The sequence below is a fragment of the Perognathus longimembris genome, chromosome 11 (genome assembly GCF_023159225.1).
Source record: "Perognathus longimembris pacificus isolate PPM17 chromosome 11, ASM2315922v1, whole genome shotgun sequence".
Lineage (NCBI taxonomy): Eukaryota > Metazoa > Chordata > Mammalia > Rodentia > Heteromyidae > Perognathus > Perognathus longimembris.
This window is the reverse complement of record NC_063171.1, coordinates 50977582-51001610: the sequence shown is the minus strand read 5'-3', so window position 1 is coordinate 51001610 and position 24029 is coordinate 50977582. Positions and strand designations below refer to the sequence as shown.

The window sequence follows — 24029 nt, the reverse complement described above, 5'->3', positions numbered from 1 at the left end:
CAAGCACTCTTGCCACTAGGGCCATATCCCCAGGCCCACATCTTCTCTTAATCAGCTATTCAGGCTGAGGAACTACATAGAGTATTTCAGTGCACCCCATAACAAAACCATGTTTGCCATTCTATGAGGATTGGAAAGGGTTCCATCTTTCCTCCTCATGGAAGGTGGTGAGTTTAAATCATCGTATTTTAAAAAAGGCAGGAAATGGACTCATTTGTCACAGTCCTGAATGAATTTGAAGTGGGGAAAAAAACGCATGTGCTAAGGGAAGTCTTTTTCATTGTAGGCATGCCCACTTACAATGAGATTTGGGATTCACATGGGACTCATCCCTGGTTGTGATGTGAATTAAATTTCTAAAAGTTATACTTATTTATTGCATGCATTAATAAGTTGGTTAGAAAGTTTTCATCTAACCATTTTATATCAAAGTTCTCACTAAGTGAACTTGGAAAATTTATGGATGAACTTGCACTTAAAATCCTTCCTTTGACAGGATGTTTCAGTGTCCTGTCTTTATACAGAGTCCACTGTAGTGGCCTCTGCCTGTTGGATCACTTGCCAGCAAAATAAATACCTCTGTATATGGAGGTTTGCTTTTGTTATGGGGTCAAGAAACAATGTTTATGCTTACATTTCCATCAGCCAGGTCAAGAGTTCTGTGGCTGTGAAAATCTGGAAGAATAGCAACTTTGATTTCTAACCATAATGATAGGTTATGTTTGAGGGTTAGACATGTTGGCCAGTTCTACCATGGAAATACCATTTATTGTGTAAACTACTTAGAGACTGCAAAGGGAAAAAAAATCCCCCAGACTGAGTGAGAATGGTCCTTTCTGTGCAGTGAAAACTCCTGACTGGCAAGCGATCCAAGTTATAACTCATCATGATCTCCACTGAACAATTTTGCTAGAGACATAGTCATTACACAGACTTACTGTTGCATCATACGTTTATAAACTCTCAATTTTTGATTCTCCAAATTCAGTACGTTTTACAGACATATACTTCATTGCATGAAAAGAAAATAAACCATTGTTGCTACTCTTACCCCAAATTATAGCCATTAAAGGCAGTAGCTGATTATGTAGCTTATTTATGTATTGCCTGAAGGCCCAAATCTCATACTGTTCTGCACAAGTATTTAGTCTTAGATGGCTTAAGTCATTCTGAGTCATTTAGATGGGGACTTTTTTACTCTTAAGTCAAAGCTACCTGCTCTGACCTTGTGCTAGATTAAAATTCAGAACAGATAGAAACGTTTAGCCTCTTTCTAAGGGTCCATTTGACACCTGAATTATGAATCACTACAATTCAAGATATAATTAATGGCATAGTGATCACAATTGTGTGACCTCTGTTTGTAGATAGTCATAGGAACTGTTACTTACAGTTTTAGAGATGTTACACTGATTATTTTAAAAATAGAACTTGGGAAAGTTTTAGAACATAAAATTTTAGTGGCTTTTATCATGTGCCTAGGTTAGGCAATACTTCATGAATGTAGGCTGATTGCAGTTGTTCAAGGATCTTCTGTTTTATTTTATGAAATGTCATTTTATGTTTTAAGAGAAGAGGACATAAGCATTATTCATTGGATATATGCCCAAGGGAAGGGTAATTGTACAAAATAACACATTGAAATTTAAGGTGTAATTTTAAAACAATCACTTCATATGTACACACATTTTTTCTAGCATTATTACCCCTCTAAACTATCCTCAAATTCTATATTTCACAGTTGCAGAGAGTAAAGTCTATCTTCAACTCTTCCTTTTCTTTCATACTCCATTTCTAGGATACTGGCCAACGTTGTTGACCTGTCCTTTAAAGTAGATTCATACTTTAACTCCTGCTTAGTTTTCAGAAATCCATCATTTTGGTTCTTACTAGAAGCATTTCCTGTCCCCTTTACTGCATAAACCTTCAGCCTAGAATTATTTACTGCTATCCAAATTAACCAGCATTCTTTCTGATGGTAATATAAAATTTCTAGGAGGTTATAGATTTGTATGTGTTTGGTTCTTCTCTGTATTCCTAATGTGTAATTCATCTGATGCTTAAGTATTATTTTAAGGAGTAAAATCCAACTATGATGCTAAGTGGTACGAGATATGGAATGTTGCATGTGAACTGGTTATGTGTAATACCAAATTCTTAGTTCTTTCAATGGATTTCACTACCAGCTTGTTTTGTTTCTTCATTTACTTGTTCAACATAAAGTCAAAACACTGTTCTCTGCTGTCACAAAGATAAAGAATACATTTGTGATTTCAAGTTGTCCACAGGTCAATCAAGGAAGCCAATGGGAAATTAAAAATTGATAGTATAGTGTTTTGGGGGCTAAAATTTTAGAGTACTTCATGAGGCTATGTTGGGCAACACTGTACTTAGATATGAGGGCGATTTGGTGGGTGATTAAAGGGTAAGGATGTTTTCCTTAGTGTTGTCCTAATTGAGACTAGAAAGAAAATTAGGGATTTGACAAATAAACATGAACAGGAGCATTCCAGGCATGGAGAGCGTATGTGGGAATGATCAAGGGTGAGGGACAGGAGGGTTTGTTCAGGTATGGCTGGTCATCTGGGATGGTTGGTAGTAGTTGAAGGGGTTCATCAGGGTTCTGTAAGTCAGTGTCAGTATAAGTGGCTTCTGTTAGATCAGTGCTACTTTGGCCACCACTGGGGATATAAGGAAGTAAGGACATACACACTGCTTCAATATCATTCGAGAGGTCAAAATTCCATACATAAAAGACAATAGTAAGTCTTGTGTAATCAAACACCCCATGGAACAATGCCTTAAGTGCTCTACGAAGTGAAAAGAAGGAGAGCAGGTATACTTGGAGCTGAGAGGAGAGATGAAAATGGAGGCGTTGGATCTTAATTGGGCTTGGAGGAAACTATTTTGTTTAAGCTGAGAAAGGAGAAAACCCCAAACCCAAAGGCTGTCATGCTTTTGACTTACTTTGGGGAATAGAAAGATGAGCTTTTGAGTAGACCAGAGGAATTCATAAAAGGAGAGTGGAAGACATTATTAATTATTTTAGATGGACAAACACAGTTGAATGTAATTTTATTTTTGAGGATTCCATACCTATGAGAGTGAAATAAGGCATATTTTTAAAAAGTGAAGTGAAAGGTTATAGGGACATTAGGGGATGGATGTGTCAGGAAGAAAGTAAGTGGAAGCTGATGGTCCAGCTGAGAGCCCAGTTAGTCGACCCTGACTGTGGTCCTCAGCATGAGAGTATTGCCTAGAATGCTTGGAGTTGGGGTTGAAGGCAGAGAGGAAAATAGAATGTTCAAAGAATTAGATGCAGGAAGCAACTGATCTTGGTGACTAAGAGAATAAAGAGGAGTCAAAATGTTGAAAATGAAATTAATATTTAGGCAACAGAGTTATAATTCATAGAGAACAATATTAGTTAATTATAAGACAAAGGAGTTAAAGATTTTATATGTTGTGTTATTTTAGCAAGCTTTATTTTAGTACTTTTTCCCTCCCTCAACTTTTTTATTTGTTTCTTCTTTAATCCAGGCAGGCAAGGAATACAAGGTAGTTACTCAGCCTTTTGGAGTTTGCATTGGGGTTGAAAGGTACACTGGCCAATCAGAAGATTAATAAATAAGATCATGAATGATGGCAATGAAAGCTACAGAAGTCACTCATGTGAAAGAATAGAGAGAAGTCAGAGCAGGGAGTGGGAGGTATTCTAAAGGAGGTGTTGCTCACAAGAACGCTCTGACAAGGTGACATTTAATCTGAAACCTGAAAGTTGCAAAGACATCAGCTATGGAAGCAGATGTGAAAGACAAGTTCAGTCAGAGGGCACAGAAGTGGCAGAGATCCGGAGTTGGGTGGATTTTGGCATAGTTGAGGAATGTAGCTGATGCCAGTCTGATGGCAGACACTGGAAATCTGGAGGAAGGGAGGCAGGAGGAAGAAGTAAGAGTAGTGGGATAAAGCAAGAGCTAGAGCATGTCCAGTCAGTACATTATAGTGACATTCTGAAGTTAGGAAGAAACCTTTGTAAGATTTTATCAGAGGAGAATGTGGTTTGACCTGCCTCTAGCTGCTCTTTGGTGGGCAAAAGCTGAGGCAGGAAGAGCCACGAGCAGTGTGGTATAATTGCTAAAGTTTGGGTGGCTCCCCTAGAGGTGATTGTCTTGCATCCCCAGTGCAACAGTATCAAGAGATAGAACATGGAAGAAATGGCTAAGTCAAGAGGATTCTGGTCCTTCTGTTTGTTCTCTTACCCTTCTGTCTTTCTGCCATTGGGTATTTGACAAAGAGATCCTTAATGATGTCTGTGCTATGGTTTTGAACTTCCAGCCTCCAGAATTGTCAACCAAATAAACTTACTTTCTACATTACAGTTAGAGGAACTCTGGGGTAGCAATACAAAATGCACTAAGATATCTAATAAAAATATATATTTGATCCCTATTCCAGTTACCTAGAACAGAATTTTACAGTCTTTAGTATTTCTTGAGGGGTGGTAATGCCTTTTGGTATTCATCATGAGTTTGTTTCAATCATACCTATGTTTCTGATAATTAAGTGACTCCTCTCTGGCCTTAGATAATTTTAGAATGTAGTTGATAGCCAGGACTGTCTTCATCTGCTTTTTTTTTTTCTACTCCAAAGAGTCTTGTAGAATGGATAATTTATAGACAATGTTGCTTGGTTTATAGTCCTGAAGGTTGGGAAGTTTATGGTTGGAAGCCCATGAGCCTTCATCCTATGGTAGAAGGTGGAAGGGTAAGAGCACATACAACCGAGGTGGAGGGAAGTTGCTGAATTTATTCTTTTGTTGAGAATCACTTATACAATACAGCCATTCATCCTACCAACTCACCTCTCAAAGGTCCACTTCTAAACATTGGTGTGTTGGAGATTAAGTTACAAACACAAGAATTTTGGGAGGTGAACTCAGAACATAACAGAAACCAATTGTGATTAGAAATGGAGCCATCTGCTTTGTCTCAGGCCTACTAGGAAGGAAGAGTGGCCTGAAGTTGAGTGTTGAGTTCAGTCACCAAAGTCCAGTGTTTTTGATCAAGTATGTCCATGTAATGAATCCTCCTTGAATTACCTTAAGAAAAGTGAAGAGAACTTCGGGTTGGTGAATGCATGAAGGTCATAGAAAGAAAGGTGATATGCCAGAGGAAGTTATAAAAAAAAAAAAAGGAATTCCTTGTTCTGTACTTCTGTGCATGCTTAATGCATTCCTTTGACGTGGCTGGTCTTGACTTATATATTCTTTATAATAAACTAGCATTAGCAAATACAGAGATCTCCTGAGGTCTTTGAATCCATCTCAGGAATGTCCCCGCCTGAAGAGGGATTCTGAGAACCTGTGAATCTGTAGTTGAAGAAGAAGTGTAGGCAATCTGGTGACTGGGGTGGGGCCAGTCGGGTGAGACTGAGTCCTTGCCCTGTGGGTTTGGACCCTACAAAATTTATTTGAGTTGTTGGAAACAGCATTGGTATCAGAGTCAGGGAACTGGATAGGAAAAATCTTGACAAGGATGTAATTGAATTAATCTATATAAGAGACCATGTTGACTCAAACTAAGAGGATGGCAGTGAGGAAGGTAAATTGAGGACAGATAAATGAATTTTAAAAAGTTTATGGCAAAGATATACTTATCTCTTAGAAATGTGGCTTGGGAAAGGATTTAAATTTTAAGCCATTTCTGGAATTAACATTTTAAAGTTAACATATTTTGACGCTCATAAGAAGCCAGTTAAAGTCTTGGAAATGCAGTTTACAAGGATGATATAATGAATCAGACATGGTGACAGATACCTGTGGTCCTAGCCTTGAAGGCTGAGGAGGACCAAAAGTGTGAAGATTCCATATTGAGACTCTGTCTCAAAAAAAAAAAAAAAAAGCAACAGACAATTATGATTTTGAAACTAGTTTAAAGATTAGAATAAAATTCAGATAATTTTTTTATCCAATGGCACTAAACTGTAACTCATACATTAATATGTAACTATAATTATATATTAATATATACTCATCATCCATACAATTGGATAGAATTAAAATAATGAACTTTTCCACAGTGAAAATTGGACTGGAACAAGGGTTCGGATTCATTTCAGTGTATCTCTCAGTTGTCATGATTTCTGCATGTTGGAATGTAAATAATAAGGTCACCATTTTGATCTGCAGTTAATTTAAGATCCCAAAGCATCTGCTGGAGGTCTGAATAAAAAACGTTTCCTTGGAATGACATATGTCTCATATTGCCAAAAACTCTTACTTTCTACCACCTGAGAGTTGACACTGAATTCAGAGATGAAGGTTCTATGATTCTTTTTGTTTCCTTGCGTTTTTTTTTGTTTTGTTTTAGAGATTGAATGGGCCACTGGAGTTTTCAATTTGCTTTTATTTAAATTGAATTGCTACAGCTATTATGATCTGATCACAGAGCTACTGCAAATTTACATCCTGCCAGTTTGACATAATGTTTAATTGATTAGAAAGAAAAGGAGAAAAAAAGAGTAAGGTTTAGAGCAATTTTAACAAGCAATTTTTATACCAATGCATGTTAGAAGACCAGTCACACTGCAAACTATAAATGCTCAAGCTCGCTTTCAGCAAGAAGTCTAGTGCTTTTGCTGTTGTGTGTAGTGGGAAATTATAACTTGAAAGTGTGAGGAGGAAAAAAGTCTTACCGTTTGCTGTTCAACTGTGTGACCTCAGAAGTCACTATCTGAACTTGGAATTGAAGGGGCTTGAAGCGGTGGTGTAGAATCTGTCAGCCAGCAGTGGCCTATGGCATGATGTCATTGCAGCTTTGGTGTTGAGTGTTAACTTATAAATTTAGTGCACTCATAACTCTGTGGCATTTCACCAGTCTCTCAGAGAACGATGGCTTTTGGAAGCACATTCTAAATCAAACTTAATGTTCTTACAGACCAATTAAAAAGAGCAATAGATTTTCACGATCACTTTCAACTTCCGCTCTAATTACTTTGTATTTTCCTTTGTACCAATTTGTTAAGGAGGGTGCTTATTTTGGGAAATATCGGGAAGGGAATGGAAGGGGAGCAGAGGAAAGGGGAAAAGGAATACAAGGGAAGTGAGAAGAAAGGAAGATGTTAGTAGGTTAAATAATAAGTTGTTTTGCATCTTTGCTTCTTTGTTCCTTCTGGATCATTTAGTGCACATGAAACTCATCTTAAGATGTTAACATAAGCCTCTGCCATTCAAATTCTGCATATGGGCTTATTTATTTTCTAATCAGAAATGCATTTGTCACAAAAATGGCATAGGAATAGAGGTTAAGTTTTCAGAGTCCAAAAATCACATCAGATGTGTAATAAAGCTGAATTACTATATATAGAGCGGGGTAGACTGCTAGACAATAATGAAATAGATTAGTCACCGTCTGTCTGCATATGTTCATTACATCAGACTAGAAGAGGTTCAGATCAGAACACCCAGTACTCCTGGTACTCACAATCCCATGCTGATTGAAAAGGGATTTGGAGAATGTTAGGGATGTAGACTTCCTTGCCCTTTGTTTAGTTAATGTTAATAGGATAATACAGCCTAGTATAATTGCTCTCACAGAAATTTCATTGAGAGGATATGGTCATTGGATATTAGCAGAATAGTCCCCCTTGTCCATTTGAATCAGGAGTTGCTTGTATTCGCAAACAAAGCACACTTATCTTTAATTCTGCCTATTGGGGGAAGGTTTCAGTAACATATTTTTAGTCTTCTAGAAAATGATCACCGCCAATTCTTGTTATATTGCAACTATCCCTCAAACATTGAAGCAAGGAATCTCTTCCTCCTTCCTTTTTTCTATGCAGGTTCTGGGTCTTGAACTTAGGGCCTGGACACTCACTGTTCCTGAGCAGTTTTGCTCAAGGTTAGCACTTTGCCACTTGAGCTACCACTCCACTCCTGGCTTGTGGGTGGTTAATTGGAGATAAGAGTCTCATGGACTTTCTTGCCTGGGCTGGCAATCCTCAGACCTTAGCCTCCTGAGTAGCTAGATTACAGATGTAGGCAACTGGTGCCCAGCTTTTTTCCCTTTCTAACCTCTGAAATACTATACTGTTTGCCCTAGATTACAGATTGTGTACAGCATCTGACAGACCAACAGATATGTACATATCATGGGCTGATTATGAGAACAATATTGTTTGTAATTATCTCAAGTGTTTCATTTGATAAGGAAGGAATGTCCTCACATTTGTCCAGGAAATGCTGCTACATATTTGCTTTCTTCTCAATTATTTTTCTTTTCATTTCTTTTTTGCGATTGCTGTTGTTGAAGTTTTTGGACCGGTGCAAGCATACTCTTGGAAAATTGGCATTTTTATGTGGTGTTGTAAGGCCACCATCATGTTTATGAAAGAAATGCCTGCGCCAAATAAGATTCATGGTTAAGTACTATGGTTTATGTGCATAAAAGTTCTTTGCAGCTATGGCTCATTTTAAGTGGAAAGGAATTTCCTGAAGCTAAATCTTAATTCTACCCAACTATTGAGAGAAATGGTGACAGCATAAATAATAGAAAGTCATGGCTCATTAAAAAAAAGTACATATTAATTTTGTTATTATTCTTGTTGGTCATGGAGCTTGAACTCAGAGTCTGGGTGCTGTCCCTGAGCTTTTTCACTCAAGGCTAGCACTTTACTACTTAGAAGCCACAGTACTGCTTCTGATTTTCTGGTGGTTAATCAGAGATAAGAATCTCATCGACTTTCTTGCTCAGGCTGGCTTCAAACTACAATCCTCAGATCTCAGCCTCCTGTGTAGCTAGGATTGCATGTGTAAGCCACCAGCACACACTCTTTCTTTATGGTATGTGTGTGTGTGTGTGTGTGTGTGTGTGTGTGTGTGTCCTGTGGCTTGAACTCAGGATTTGAGCACTGCCCCTGAGCCTTTTTCCTCAAAGCTAGTGCCATACTGCTTGAACTTCTGTTTTTTGGTAGTTAACTGGAGATAAGAGTCTCATAGACTTTAATGCCCAGGCTGGCTTTGAATCCTGATTCTTAGACCTCAGCCTCCTGAGTAGCTAGGATTACAGACATGAGCCATCAGTACCCAGCAATTTGCATATAATTTTTAAATTAATATCCTCTGGTTTTTCTCTTTTTCTTTATAGTTCAGTAAAGATTCAACTAAGAATTGTGACTTTCTGTGTGTGTGTGTAAACCTCTGAAAAGTATGCAGATAAGCTTCATGGGTCTAGAACCATGTTTTGGGAGAGAAGGGCCCAGGCGTATACACCTGATTCTCAAAAGGGTTCTGCATTCATCATTTTCCTCATCTCTTTAACAAAGTACTTAACAAAGCACTTAAGGGAAAAAGAATTCACTTTAACTGACAATTTCAGAGGTTTCAGTTTGTCATGGTATGGGTGTGTGGCAGAGAAGAGCAGCTCACATCATGGTAGCCAGGAAACAGGGAATGCCTATACTCAGTTCCTTCGTTTGCCTTTTTTGGTCCATTAACATCTCCACCCAATGGGGTGGTACCACCTATATTCAGAGCAGGTTTCTCCTCCCTTATCTTCCCTAGAAACAACCTTACCAATGCATCCATAAGTGTGCTTTAGTAATCTCCTCAGCACTCCTTGTTCCAATAAAGACTGACTGCCACAGGTCCATAACCTACAAAAGAGTTTAGAACCATTTGATTGAATAATTTCTATCTTGATTTTCTGATTAAAAATGTAATTTTGTGCCACTTCAAAATGGGAGAGAGAAGAAATCTTGTATTTGAAACATAGTAATCATTTGCTAAGTAGATGGTAGAAAATGTAATAACTGAGAGCTGACTATGTCCAGAAGGGAACCTCCCAGAAATCATTTCCAAAGTTAAGGAAGTCTTATTCTGCTGCTTAGGTCTGAGTGGTATTATAGTCTCAAATATTTTCAGCTATCCCCAACTCCTTCAGATTCTGAATTGTTTTCTATAAACATGATGAGATATTATATTTAAGAGAACTGGAGTGTTACCAATCTTATTTTAGAAACTGGGAGAGAACAAGGGAAGGGGTGGCATTGTTAAAAATGTAACTATCTGACTTATGTAACTGCAATCCCTCTGTACATTAACTTTACAATAACAATAAAATGGCAAAAAAATTAAAAATAAATTCTAAGTGCCAGAAAAAAGAAGTTAGTATATTCTTTTGGAGCTCCATTGAGGAGTAGAAATTGTTGAATTCTGGCAGTCTAAAAAAGATTGTTATGATAAAGAACACATAAGATGATGCTAGGTGAAATGAACTCCAAGTTATGGAAACAAATAGTATATCTTTGTTTTAGTTATTTTCAACATGCCATGTGAAACCATACCTTTTTTTTCCCTGTCATATTCCCTTCCCGTGGTTTTATCCCTGTTATCACTGTAACTGATCTAAGTACCCTGGATACTGTATATATGTCTCTTGGAACTATGGAAGGGAAAGGGAATACCAAAATCGAGAGACAAAGGATAAAAAGACAAATCATTGCAACAGCAATACTTACAAAAACAATTGGTGTAAACCAACTATACAACTCAAGGGGAGGAAAGGGAAAGGGGGAGGGTGGAGGTGGGGGAAAAATGAGGGAGGAGGAGTTGGATAAAAAATGTACTTGCCTTACATATGAAACAGTAACCCCTCTGTACTTCACTTTGACAATAAAGAAGAAAAAAGTAAAATAAAAGATAAAGACATTGTTAATACTGGAGAGAAAATAAATCAATCGTAGTCTTGATTGTGAATCATGTTTCATAAACTCTCCATGTTTTTATAGTATCTGCTGGTTGACTTTTCTTAATAGTCACTGGAAGTCTGAAAGTATATAGTGCTAATAACCTTTTGAACACCAGAGAAACTCTAGGAAGTATATATAAATCACAGTACCTCAAGGAAAATATTTTGCTTATGTCAATAAAGGAAATTCCTTTTTACAGGACAGCATTTAGAAATGAAATAGTAAAGAATTAATGGAATTCACTTTTTAAATGAAAAGCTAATGGGCTTTTATCTGGAGACTCAGTAGGGAGTTCATGCACACTAGTTAACAAAGGTCAGTCAAATAAGCAATATGATTCCATAATTCCTACTTCCATATTCATCTATCTATCTACCTACCTATCATCTATCTGTCTATCTACTTAAGATTTTGTTATCTCTAAGAAGTTATACAAAGGAATATTAACAAAGTAGTTCATGAATACAATGCATCTTGATAAACCCCTTTCAACATTCTCACTATCCCTCCCAACTGGCCCCTTCCTTCACTTTTCTCAATTTTGTAGGATATACATTGAATTCTTGCTGTGTTCTCCTTCCCTCCTCTTCACTCATCTGCCCCTCTCCATCTGTCCACTTGTTTCTTGTTGTCATCCTACACATAATTTATATACACACATATGCATGCATACCAGGGTGTGCACACATTTATTATACATTTGAAATTTGCACCTATTTTTCTGCCTCCACACAGTCATACATTTTTTATCATCTCTTGAAAATCTGCTTTGTTATTGTTGTTACTATTATCTTTTGTATGTAGTGGAACTTGAACTCTTGGCCTTATGCTCCCCCTTGGCTTGCTTCCTCACAGTTGGTGATGTACCAGTTGAACTTTGTCTTAACCACCATATTTTTGCTGGTTAATTGGAGTTGGAAGACTTTTATGTCTATGCTGGCTTTGAACCACAGTCATACAGGTGTCAGCCTCTGGTGTAGTTAGAAAAGAAGCTCAGCGACCGTGTCCAGGCCCTGAGTTTAAGGGCCAGGACCTATATATATACACACACACACACACATACATACATACACACATACATACAATATATATTATATGTACATACATACTATATATACTATATACTATATGAACACACATACTATATAGGTACTATATAGACCTATGTCTATATAGACATATGTATGGATATATGTGCATATATACATATATATACACACTCTCAAATTTTGCTTTATTTAGTATTAAGTTTTTTGTTGTTGTTGTTCATGGGTTTTGAACTCAGGGCCTGGGTGCTGTTCCTGAGCTCTTTTGTTCAAGGCTAGTACTTTAGCACTTGAGGCACAGCTGCTCTTCTGGTTTTCTGGTGGTTAGTTGGAGATAAGAGTCTCATGGACTTTCCTGTCCAGGCTGGCTTCAAACCACAATCCTCAGATCTCAGCCTCTTGAGCAGCTAGAATTACAGGAGGGGGCCACTAGGAGACCAATTCATTAACTTTTTGTCTAGGCAAAGTTATCTGTCATCTGAATTGTTGTGTATCCCCAAATGTCATTTAAACTCTGGCTGTTGTGTTCAAACCCAGGCTGTTTCACAGACTAGGCAAGTTGTTTATCTGTCACTGCACCTCCAGACCTCTTAATTTTGTCTTCATATTCTAGTGACTTCATTTCTTGCTGGATTTGGGCTCCGACTTTATAGACATGATATTTCATTCTCCCTCACTGTGACTCCAGACATACTCTGGTTTCTGCAGTGTTCTCTTTTCAGAGGCATGCTTTTCTGAATCATTCTTTTATTCATTCACTCCAAAGATATTTATCCAGAGTTCACAGACCAGTCTCTAGATGATTAGAGTACATCAAAATAGTAGACAAAAATTAATAAGAATCTAGATAAGGAAATAAAATAATAAAGTATGTCATATGTTAGTTAAATAATTTTCAAGAGAGTATAAACCAAGAACATAGGCTGGACAAAAGACTTTCCAGAGAGTATAAACCAAGAACCTAGTCTGGGCACAAGAGGAACAATGTTAATGGAGTCTTTACTCGGTTGTCTGCATTCATCATTTTCACTTTGGATTTGAGTTTCTGACCCGTGGACAGTGAGGGGAGCTGGGGTCCAGAGAAGCCTTTCCAGTCAGTTCAGGGGGAGCAGCCTCCCTGGGGCCCTTCATTCTCAGCTCACTTCCTTCTGCTCAGCAATTGTACATTTTTCTCAATGCACTCTGTGGCTATGGAAACAGGAAAGAGCCATTTCCTAGCTGTTATTCTCGACTGCCTTTGGTAATTGTCATACTGATTTCTTAGTAAACTCCTCAACTCTAGGATGATTTTGAATAGAATAAATTTGGGGTCAAACATGCAATCCTGAGTAGTGTTCCTCACTGAACAGATCATCCAAAGTGTGTGTGTGTGTGTGTGTGTGTGTGTGTGTGTGTGTGTGTGTGTGTGTAAGGGTGTTGTATGTAGAATCCATTTTTAAAGCAAGGGCAAACCTTTTCAAAATTATATTTTTATACTTCAGGTTAAGTGAGTAAGTATAAGTGAGTAAGTGTAAGTAATTATGATATAAGAATGTAGCATGAAATTGAATATATTTCCCACACTCTTTTCAGCCTCCTACCTCCTGAAAAATCCTTTCTTTAAATTAGGACTTAAAATTTTCTAATATATAACAAAGTGATGTGGATACGTATGCATATGTGTATGCGTGTGTGTGTGTGTGTGTGTGAGAGAGAGAGAGAGAGAGAGAGAGATAAACATGCTACCTGTTTCTATAGAAAGGACTGTAGGACTTGGAGGTTGGGTTGAGCTCCCTTTAAACATTGGCTGTGCTACTTTCAGTTTGCCCCTAGCATCCTGTGCCTTGGTAAAATGTTTCAATACATTTTTTTCCCCTGAGTGTTCACTTAGAGAATTAACTGAAAAAATATGCCCTAGATGCAAGTAGCTCACAGTGCTTTGCTTATAGTAGATTCTCCATCCTTCTGCACATCTTCCTAAATCAAATGTCCCCACTCAGAAAAGAGGATGTATCATCCACCGTTCTCTCCAGCCCACGAAGCTAATAGCACACATTGTACCCTCTGTGGAGAATCATGGCAAGTGAACTATAGACAGCAAGAAATTCCTGACAAAAAGCAAAGATCTCTCTTATGTAGTTTAGTTCCAATAAAAAGATTACTAGCATAGGATCATCAACAGACACCGACAGTTATTGGATGATTTATTTGTGCTTTTGGAGGATTTTTTTTTTTTTTTTGCCAGTCCTGGGGCTTGAACTCATGGTATGAGCACTGTCCCTGGCTTCTTTTTGCTCAAGACTAGTACTCTACTACTTAGCCACAGTGCCACCTCTGACTTTTTCTATATATTTGGTACTGCGGAATCGAACCCAGGGCTTCATATATATGAGGCAGGCACTCTACCACTAGGCCATTTTCCCAGCCCTGGATGATTCTTTCCTGCACAGAAATCAATAAGTTGTATAGAGTGTTAAAAAAAAAAACAAAACATAAAATTGCAGAGACATTGAGAGGTCAGGAAAATGATAGCATCACAGTGACAAGTTTGTCTTTTTCGTGGTCTCTTCTGTTGTAATAGTGTATATAACATCACTAGAGGCCTGATACTGTTTTATGTATTTAATACACAGCAGGTCTTCCTTATCTGTGGAGTTTTACATTTGTTTGTTTTGTTTTTCCTAGCCCCAGGGCTTAAACTCAGTGTCTGAGCACTGTCCCTGAGCCTTTTTTTGCTCAAAGTTAGCGTGCTTTGCCACTTGAGCCACAGCTCCACTTTCAGTTTTTTGGTGGTGAATTGGAGTTAAGAGTATTGCAACTTTTCCTGCCCCAGCTGGCTTGGAACTGTGAGCCTCAGATCTCAGCCTCCTGAGTAAGTAGGATTACAGGTGTGAGACACCCATGCCTGGCCCATGTCTTAATTTTGCTTTCTTCCTCATCCATTACCTGCAGTCCACCATGGTTTGAAAATATCAAATGGAAAATTCTTAAAAGGAACAATTCATAGGTTTTATATAACTTTTATTATAATGCATTGTTATCCATCTTCTTGGGACTTATCCACTCAGATAAGAGGGAATATTTCTTTTTTTTTTTTTTTTTTTTTTTGCCAGTCCTGGGCTTTGGACTCAGGGCCTGAGCACTGTCCCTGGCTTCTTTTTGCTCAAGGCTAGCACTCTACCACTTGAGCCACAGCGCCACTTCTGGCCATTTTCTGTATATGTGGTGCTGGGGAATTGAACCTAGGACCTCCTGTATGCGAGGCGAGGACTCTTGCCAGTAGGCCATATCCCCAGCCCATGAGGGAATATTTCTTTACAAGAATCCTTACGACGACTCTATGGGGTACTTGCTGCCATTGTTTTAATTTTTGGATATGTAAATAGAGACAGAAAAATTAAACAACACACCTGAGTCAGGCAATGGGTATGTGATGTTGTGGCTATAGTATATGCTTGTAACCTGACCTCTTATCTCTGCCTTGGGTGGACCAGTGAGATAGACCACTTTGCATCATATGTTGAAGAAATAAAATGATTTATATTTAGCATAAATTTTGAAACAGCTAGTGATATTTGTTGATCTCTTCCTCAGAGTGGTTTAGAGATTTTCTTTTAAGACTCAGCTTCCTCAGTAGGATGATGGCCTTGTTTTTCGCAAGTGATTTTCAGAGGAATCTGCATGAACATCATGCATGACTGAAAAAAAGAATGTCCTCCAGCACTCTTTTTACTTGTAAATATTTAATGAGGTGTGAGGTATAATTTCCTTCACTATGTGTGAGAAACTGTGGTATTTAAACTCAATGGCATTATTACATATAGCTGAATAGTATTGAAATATGTAAAATATGGAAATATTGAGATATGTAAAAGTGCAAAGATGTGGCAACTATGATTTTTACAGTGAATCTTGACTAATTCAAAGATGTGGATTGCTAAAATCAAAGAATATTGATAGTTAAACCCCCATAGCAGTGATGGATCTTAAAGATACTATAAATGGATGTTGAATTTAAACTGAGTTTAATCTCTCTTTCTCTCTCTCTTTTCCTGCCTCAGACAGACAGTAGTTGATGAGTTTTGAATTGCTGCCCCAAGATAATAGCCAAAGCAAAAACAGGCTCTTAGACCCTTATTTCAAGTCAAATTATATTAAATACCATCAGTGAGTACTTGAAAACTTGGCATTTTATCTCTTCAACCTATGCTGTGTAATTATTGTTGATACTTCAATTTTCTTGGCCTTGATTCTCTGCATTTGTGCAGTAATGATATTAGAATTTTATTGGCTATTTCAACTGTCCCCATTTTATGATTAAAAAATACATCAACTGTATTCTCTTTCTCCCATCCCTCTCTGTTCCTGGTACCTTCTTAAATATTATTACTGTGGCTCTAGCTTTTATAATAAACCATCTCAAACAAGAAACTACCAGGAAATCCTATGAGAAATGTCAAAGTAACTGGCAAGTAACAGATAATGTTCATCATTGGTGAATGATGATGAAATATTCTGTTAACTCCTAATGTTTACTTGCCTCTGAGAGTGAAAGGTGGACTGACATCATTTACAGAATTTGACTGCATAGATTGGATATCAAGTAGCTGTTTTCATACCTTCAGATGATCTGCAAAGCATACAAAAAGAGAATGTTGCCTCAACCTTCTTTGAGCATATTTCAGGAAGAAAAGTAGCATGACCATTTCTACTATTTTTATAAACAAGGGACACTTACTCTGAGAATTAATAGTAGTATCTGAGTCAAGTTTTGTGTCCAGTTAAGTGATTTCATCTGGCTTATATTCACTGCCTAGTCACCAAGCTTGGTGCTATAAGTCTTTCATGAATGCTATGTAGATGGTAGATGTCAACACTGTGTCAAAAATGGGGAAACAGGCATTGAGCATGGTAGCACTTTGGTTCAAATGGAGAATTTTGGGCTCTGCAACCTGTAGTTTTAACCACTCTGCTATGTTGCTTCCAGTATACTTGGAAATAAATTTGAATGAGGCTGTAGGCAATTGAGGAAGATTATAATAATCAAAGATAATACAGGGCTGGGGATACAGCCTAGCGGCAAGAGTGCCTGCCTCGGATACACGAGGCCCTAGGTTCGATTCCCCAGCACCACATATACAGAAAACGGCCAGAAGCGGCGCTGTGGCTCAAGTGGCAGAGTGCTAGCCTTGAGCGGGAAGAAGCCAGGGACAGTGCTCAGGCCCTGAGTCCAAGGCCCAGGACTGGCAAAAAAAAAAAAAAAAAAAAAAAAGATAATACAGATTTCTTGATAATTCAATCGTTTATGTCCACCAAGTTCCATGTACCATACCAGATAAAAATGAAAAATTATGTGCTTATTTTATCTAATAACTTTCAGGAAAAGATTGATGACAGAGGAGTTGCAGAATTCTATGGTCTTACTATTTACATTATTGGAAGGCTAGCAAAGCTAGTCAACCTTGATCCTGAAAGAGAAGAATTCAGGCAAAGTAGTGAAAGAAATAGGAAAGTTTATTAGGAAAGAAACATGGGAGGTAAAGAAGATTATAAAGTGGTATGTTGCTATGAAATTATGGCTCTTCTGATCATCTTCAGCCATCTCAGGGTACAGACATTAGTGTTTTTTTTTTTGTTTGTTTGTTTGTTTTGGCCAGTCCTGGGCCTTGGACTCAGGGCCTGAGCACTGTCCCTGGCTTCTTCCCGCTCAAGGCTAGCACTCTGCCACTTGAGCCACAGCGCCGCTTCTGGCCGTTTTCTGTATATGTGGTGCTGGGGAATCGAACCTAGGGCCTCGTGTATCCGAGGCAGGCATTCTTGCCACTAGGCTATATCCCCAGCCCCAGTGTTTGTTTTTAATATAGAAGAATTAGGGGCATGGGACAAAGGTAAGCATAGTTTAAGAGTCCTAGTTCTGGGTATTGCCTAGCCGATCTACATTTCAGTTCATGTTCTCCTGGGTGCCAGTGGTCTAAAGAAGTTGCTATCACTCTCAGCACTTAAGGAGAGCAAGGAAAACTAACAATAACAAATGCTGGAGGGGATGTGGCCAAAAGGGAACCCTACTTCATTATTGGTAGGAATGTAAACTTGTTCAACCGCTCTGGAAAGCTGTATGGAGATTCCTCAGAAGGCTAAACATAGAGCTCCCCTATAACCCAGCAGCCCCACTTTTGGGCATTTACCCAAAAGACCACAAACAAGAACACACTAAAGCCACCAGCACTACAAGGTTCATCACAGCACAATTTTTCATAGCTAAAATATGGAACCAACCCAGATGCCCCTCAGTAGATGAATGGATCAGGAAAATGTGGTACATATACATAATGGAATTTTATGCCTCTATCAGAAATAATGACATTGCCCCATTCGTAAGGAAATGGAAGGACTTGGAAAAAAATTATACTAAGTGAAGTGAGCCAGACCCAAAGAAACATGGACTCTATGGTCTCCCTCATAGAGAATAATTAGCACAGGTTTAGGCTAGTCACAGCAGAGGATCACAAGAGCCTAACAGCTATGCCCCTATGACACATAAGATGATGCTAAGTGAAATGAACTCCATGTTATGGAAACGAGTGATATATCACTGTTGTAATCACTTTCAACATGTGATGTGAAACCGTAGCTTCTATTGTTGATGATCCTCTTGTATCCCCTTCCTGTGGTTGTCCCCGCACTATCACTGTATCTCATCTGAGTACCCTGGATACTGTATATACTGGTATTAGAACTAGGAAAGTGAAAGGGAATACCAAAATTGAGAGACAAGGATAAAAAGACAAATGACTACAAAAGCAATACTTGCAAAACTGTTTGGTGTAAACCAACTGAACAACTCTTTGGGGGAGAGGAAAGGGGGAGAGGGGAGGGGGGAATGAGGGAAGAGGTAACAAACAGTACAAGAAATGTGTCCAATGCCTAACATATGAAACTGTAACCTCTCTGTACATCACTTTGACAATAAATAAGAAGAAAAAAAAGGAGAGCTGTGTGTTTCCTCCATTTAAGTAAATATCTCTATTGGAGGGTAATCTATATGCTACAAGACTTTGCTACTTCTCAGGGATAATCCAAGCATTTCTGTCTCACAGAGATGTTTTCAATCATTCCTGCCTTTCTTGGAAACCAAGGTGATCGCGACGTGTCTATGGAGCATCACAATGGGAGCAAAGATACCTGCATTCTTCCTGCTTCTAGTTAAAGTCAAAACAGCTCAATACACTTTCAGTGCACTGAAAGTGGTTGTCTCTAGGCTGAGAATAACATTAGCCCTTGGGATCTGAGTTCTTGTTGAGATTGGCTTTACAGAATTTCTGTCCCCAGGTCTAGTCTACAGGGCCAAGGGAAATTAATAGTTTATTTATATATATATATATATATATATATATATATACACACACATACGTGTGTGTATGTAGGCACATACACACATATACCTATATATGTATTGTATGTAATATTCATACATAGCATATAAATACTACATATACTATAACATGTATAAATACTATATAAATATTATAGTAGATATTTATATTATATAAAATATATTAGGGATATATTGTATATAACACCAATCTTGCCCTGAAAGTTCTTTTATATATTTTTTCCCACAGAGACCTTATGATCTCATCTTTTATTTTATAAATTACCTTTGTATTTCCTTATCATCCTTGGGTAGCTGCTATCATTTATAGATAGTATAGCTTTGTTTATTCGTTTTCATAATTCATTGTTTGATAGCAAGGACAGGTATATAACATCAAATTATTCTAAAGTTCCTATAGGAAAAGTCTTTGTATATTCATCATTTTGATTTTCAGGAATACAATATCTAAACATTCAGATTCTTTGTGTTTAATTTTTCTCAGTACATGGGGAAAACTTGTTATTCAGTTTTTTTCTTTTTTGCTTAGAAATAGTTTCTCATTTCCTTGAAGGTATTGGATCACTTTCTTTCCCTTCTGGGAATGAAAGTGGGATGATTACAACTGACCAAAGAAACATAGACTCTATGGTTTCCCTCACTGGTAGTAATTAGTGCACTTCCAGGATAGTCCTAGCAGAAGATCACAATAGCTCAATAGCTATGTACATATGATCACATAAGATGATGCTAGGAGAAATGAACTCCAGTGGTTTATCATTATTATTTTCAACACACCATGTAAAATTATGCCTTTTTCTTTTGTTTCTCTTCCTCATAGTTTTACCCCTGATATCACTGAGTTTGTTACCCTGGATATTGTATATACATTTATCAGAACTAGGGGAGGGAAGAGGAACATCAAAATGGAGAGACAAAGGGTAAAAGGCGAATCAATGCAACAGCAATACTTACAGGACAATATGCTGTAAACCAACTGTACAACTTTTATGGGAGAGGAGTTGGGGAGGGGGGAAAGGTGGGAGAAAAATAAGGGAGGAGATAACATGTTTGATAAGAAATGTGCTCACTGCCTTACATATGAAACTGTAACCCCTCTGTACATCTCTTTGACAACAATTTTTTTTAATAGTGGGATGATCAAACATTGAAATAGCACATGAAATTAGCAGATATTTCTTGGCTTGACATTCAGAAATAATCGGGCAACATTTAGAGCTCATATTTCATTAAAGTTGCTTGTCTTTAAACTCTTATGAGTTGAGCATAGAACAGTTCATTTCTGGCATCGTGAAAGGTATCTAGGGACTGAGAAGGACTTGAAGACCCACATTCACTTCTAGTGTATTAAGGAAGCAGCTTGGGAAGTTAGGGGATAATATATCCAGATTCATTAATAATAATGTTATTCTTTGGTAAAGACTTTTTAAGTGGAGAATTCTCTCTCAATGTTTGAACTAGTCTTGTAGATCATATAAATGCACTTTGTTAACAAAAGCATTTGGCTGAAGTTCATTCAAAAAACAACTTAAGAAAACTCAACTTCCTATAGATCTGCAAACTGACAAGTATAATGTGAGATTTTATTGTGTAAGGTTGCGTGGCCAAATAGCAAGGGAGCCATCTTGTGAAATACAGTTTGAATTGCAGGCATCTGGCTTTTGGCCCAAAAAGTTTGGCAATAATAGGGTTAACACAAAATGTCAAACTTCCCCTTTGACTTAGTTACTTTGAGACATTACTTTTTCACTTACCTGCACATTTCCTTCCTACTAAGACTATGTCAAACTCAAATGTTTGCAGAGTGGCATGTCTATGTGTAGATCTATACGCTATGATTAGATAAAGAAAAAAAAAAACTTTTAACAGTGTTTTTAGCCTTGGTCCAAGGCATACTCTTAAGTGTTTGAGATAATGGTTTAAATCTTTGCCTTACTATTTAATAACTTGCATCATCTTCAGCACATTATTTCACTTCAGTTAACCTCAGCTTCCACAATTAGAGAGAAGAGCTTAGTTGCCTTTAAACTTTATAAGACTGTCTTGAAGGCTAAATATATGTATGTGTATATGTATATGTTTGTATGTATAGATGAAGGAATTAGCATCATATCTGAGAGAGTGAGCATTACCTTACTTACAGGATAACAAACATTATTTAATTACTATTTTATTGGTTAGCATAGTGATAGAATACCACTCCACTTTCCTGGACTGTATCACTATATTGATACTATAGTCAGTCTAGAAAAGAAGTTTAGTCAAGGTCATTCTAAGGACAAAGGGAGATGTACTGGGGGTTAAAGGTTAAGCTTTGAGTTCTTTTTAACTTGTGTTTGCTTCCTAATTTTTACCCTGTCTACCTCCTCTCAAGAAGACTCTTTCTTCACCTTTTGTAGCTTTAGACCCATACACCATTATCAGTCAGAACCACTTAGAAATGCATACGCACAGTCTTCTCTCAATAGAAAACAATTCATTGTTGTGCAGAGGATACTTTAAAGTTTCATATGTGATTCTGCTGTGCATCCCTGATTCAAAATCAGTGATAGAAGAACAATGCTCAGGTGTAAATGCTGAAATGCATTCTTTCTATTTGACCATCCATTTGTTTCTTAATGAGAATCATGTTTCCTGGAGCCATGTTTGTTCTCCAATGTTTGCTAGGTTCTTTTCCTCAGGCAGCATCACTAAGGTTTCTCTAGCTTTCTTACAAAGTTGGTTAGAAGGAATGGTGTGTGAGATAGGCAGTCGGAAGGGACAGGATTATAGCACGGCTCTCAAAGGGCGGAGCTATGCCAGATAGAAGGAGCAAGTACTATAAAAGCTACAAGGAATCAGAAGAGTCCGTCTTTTCATAGTGAGTGAGAGGGTGTTAATCACATATATAAGGGTTCTACTCTTTCCAGCATCCTTGCTAGCATCTAAATTTGCATGTCCTTTATGGCCAGAGATGTTAAGCATTTCTTCATGTACTCATTGGTCATTTGTACTTCTTTAAAAGATTGTCAGTTAATTTATTTTTCCACTCATTCTTTCATTCATTCATTCATTATCATTGTGGGCCTTGAACTTGGGGTTTGAGCTTTTAGCATTCTCTTTGAGCCAAAGCTCCATTTCTGGTTTTCTGGTGGGTAACTGGAGATAAGAATCTCATGGACTTTCCTGGCTGGGCTGGAAACAATTTAGATTGTTTATCCTCAGATCCCAGCCCCTGAGTTGCTAGGATTACAGGCGTGAGCCTCTAGTGCCTGGTGCCATTTATTAAATAGGTTGTTGATTCTTTGGGAGTTGAGTTTTTTTTTAACTCCCTCTGTATTCTGCTTATTAATTTTTTCTCAAATATATAGCTAACAAAGGTTGGTGATTTCCCTCATTTGTAGTTTCTCTTCCATTTGGTGATATTTTCCTTTGCTGTGCAAAAGCTTTTTAGCTTGCTACAATACTTAGTTTGATGTCAGTCTTTGCTCTTATTTGCACAGTTGTGGATTAGAATTCTGTTCATGAAGTTACTATCTAGTAGTACTCAGAGGGCTGGGAATATGGCCTAGTGGTAAAAGTGCTCGCTTCGTATACATGAAGCCCTGGGTTCAATTCCTCAGCACCACATATACAGAAAAAGCCGGAAGTGGCACTGTGGCTCAAGTGGTAGAGTGCTAGCCTTGAGCAAAAAGAAGCCAGGGACAGTGCTCAGGCCCTGAGTCCAAGCCCCAGAACTGGCAAAAAAAAAAAAAATAGTAGTACTCAGAGTTGACCCTTAACCCACTTAGAATAGGTATTAGTTTAAGACTAGTGATAAGGATCTACTTTTAGTCTTTTGCAAAAATAAATAAAATCTTCTAGCTAAGTAAGTGAATGTGCTTCTCTTGATCTTTTCATCACTTCTGGTTTGTGTCATCCTATTCTACACTAGCCTAATTGTCTTCTGAAGGTATATACATTGATCACATTTCTTGTAGATATTTCCATTAGTATTATAAATAAGCATTTTTTCATTTCACTTAGAATGTCTAAGATAATGTTAAAATATTATAACACTCTTGGTTTTTGCATATTTATCCTAACATTATTGGTTTCTGCATCTTTATCATGTATTTAGCTCTTTTATCAAATGTTTCTAATTCAATAATTCTCTGTATTCTTTTACATTAATAACTCACTTAATTCCACCCACAACGGATATATTTGTCTTTTTTATAATAAGTATTCCTTTTATTTCTTACCAACATTACACCTGCTACAATTTTCAGAATAACAATAAATGTAAAATGGATATAATTTTTAAAAAAATATTCTGGGCCTCATGCTTGGCAAACAAGTGCTCTACCCCTTGAGGCCTTAGGGGAGTTCCTTCAGTGTGCGTTAATATTAAGTATGATATTCCGTGTTTCGAGACAACTCTTCTTTGTCATGATAAAATAATAATTTTCTAGTTTCAGTTTTTAAAGTATGATTAGGAAGGAATGTTGCAGAATATTATCCAATGTCTTCCTAATCTACCATTTCTTTTACTATTGTGGAAACACTGTAAGCATGTAGAAGTGTCTAAAGCAAACAATGGTGCACATCTGTTATTTTCAGATCTTAATATTACGTTTGCTGATTTTGTTAAGTAAAATAGTACAGAAAGTTGAAGGTAAAGTCAATATCCATGCATTTATCTGTGTGGCAGCTACTCATGTTTCCTAGTGATTTATGGTCCTAACTTATGATGGTTTCATCAATCTTATATTTAATATATATTGTGAGATAAGAATATAATGCTGCTTTTTCTTTTTCTGTTGATACTTTTGAGTTCAGAGCTTTGTACTTGCCAGTCAAATTACTCTATCACCTGAGCCCTACTACCAACCCCATGATATAAT

General features: G+C 37.5%; 1 protein-coding gene across 5 annotated transcripts in view; it reads left to right on the top strand.

The window, feature by feature from the left end:
- Kcnk2 (potassium two pore domain channel subfamily K member 2) overlaps positions 1–24029 on the top strand; it is a 159973-nt gene that overhangs the window by 91510 nt on the left and 44434 nt on the right. The gene's annotated exons all lie outside the window — the stretch shown is intronic.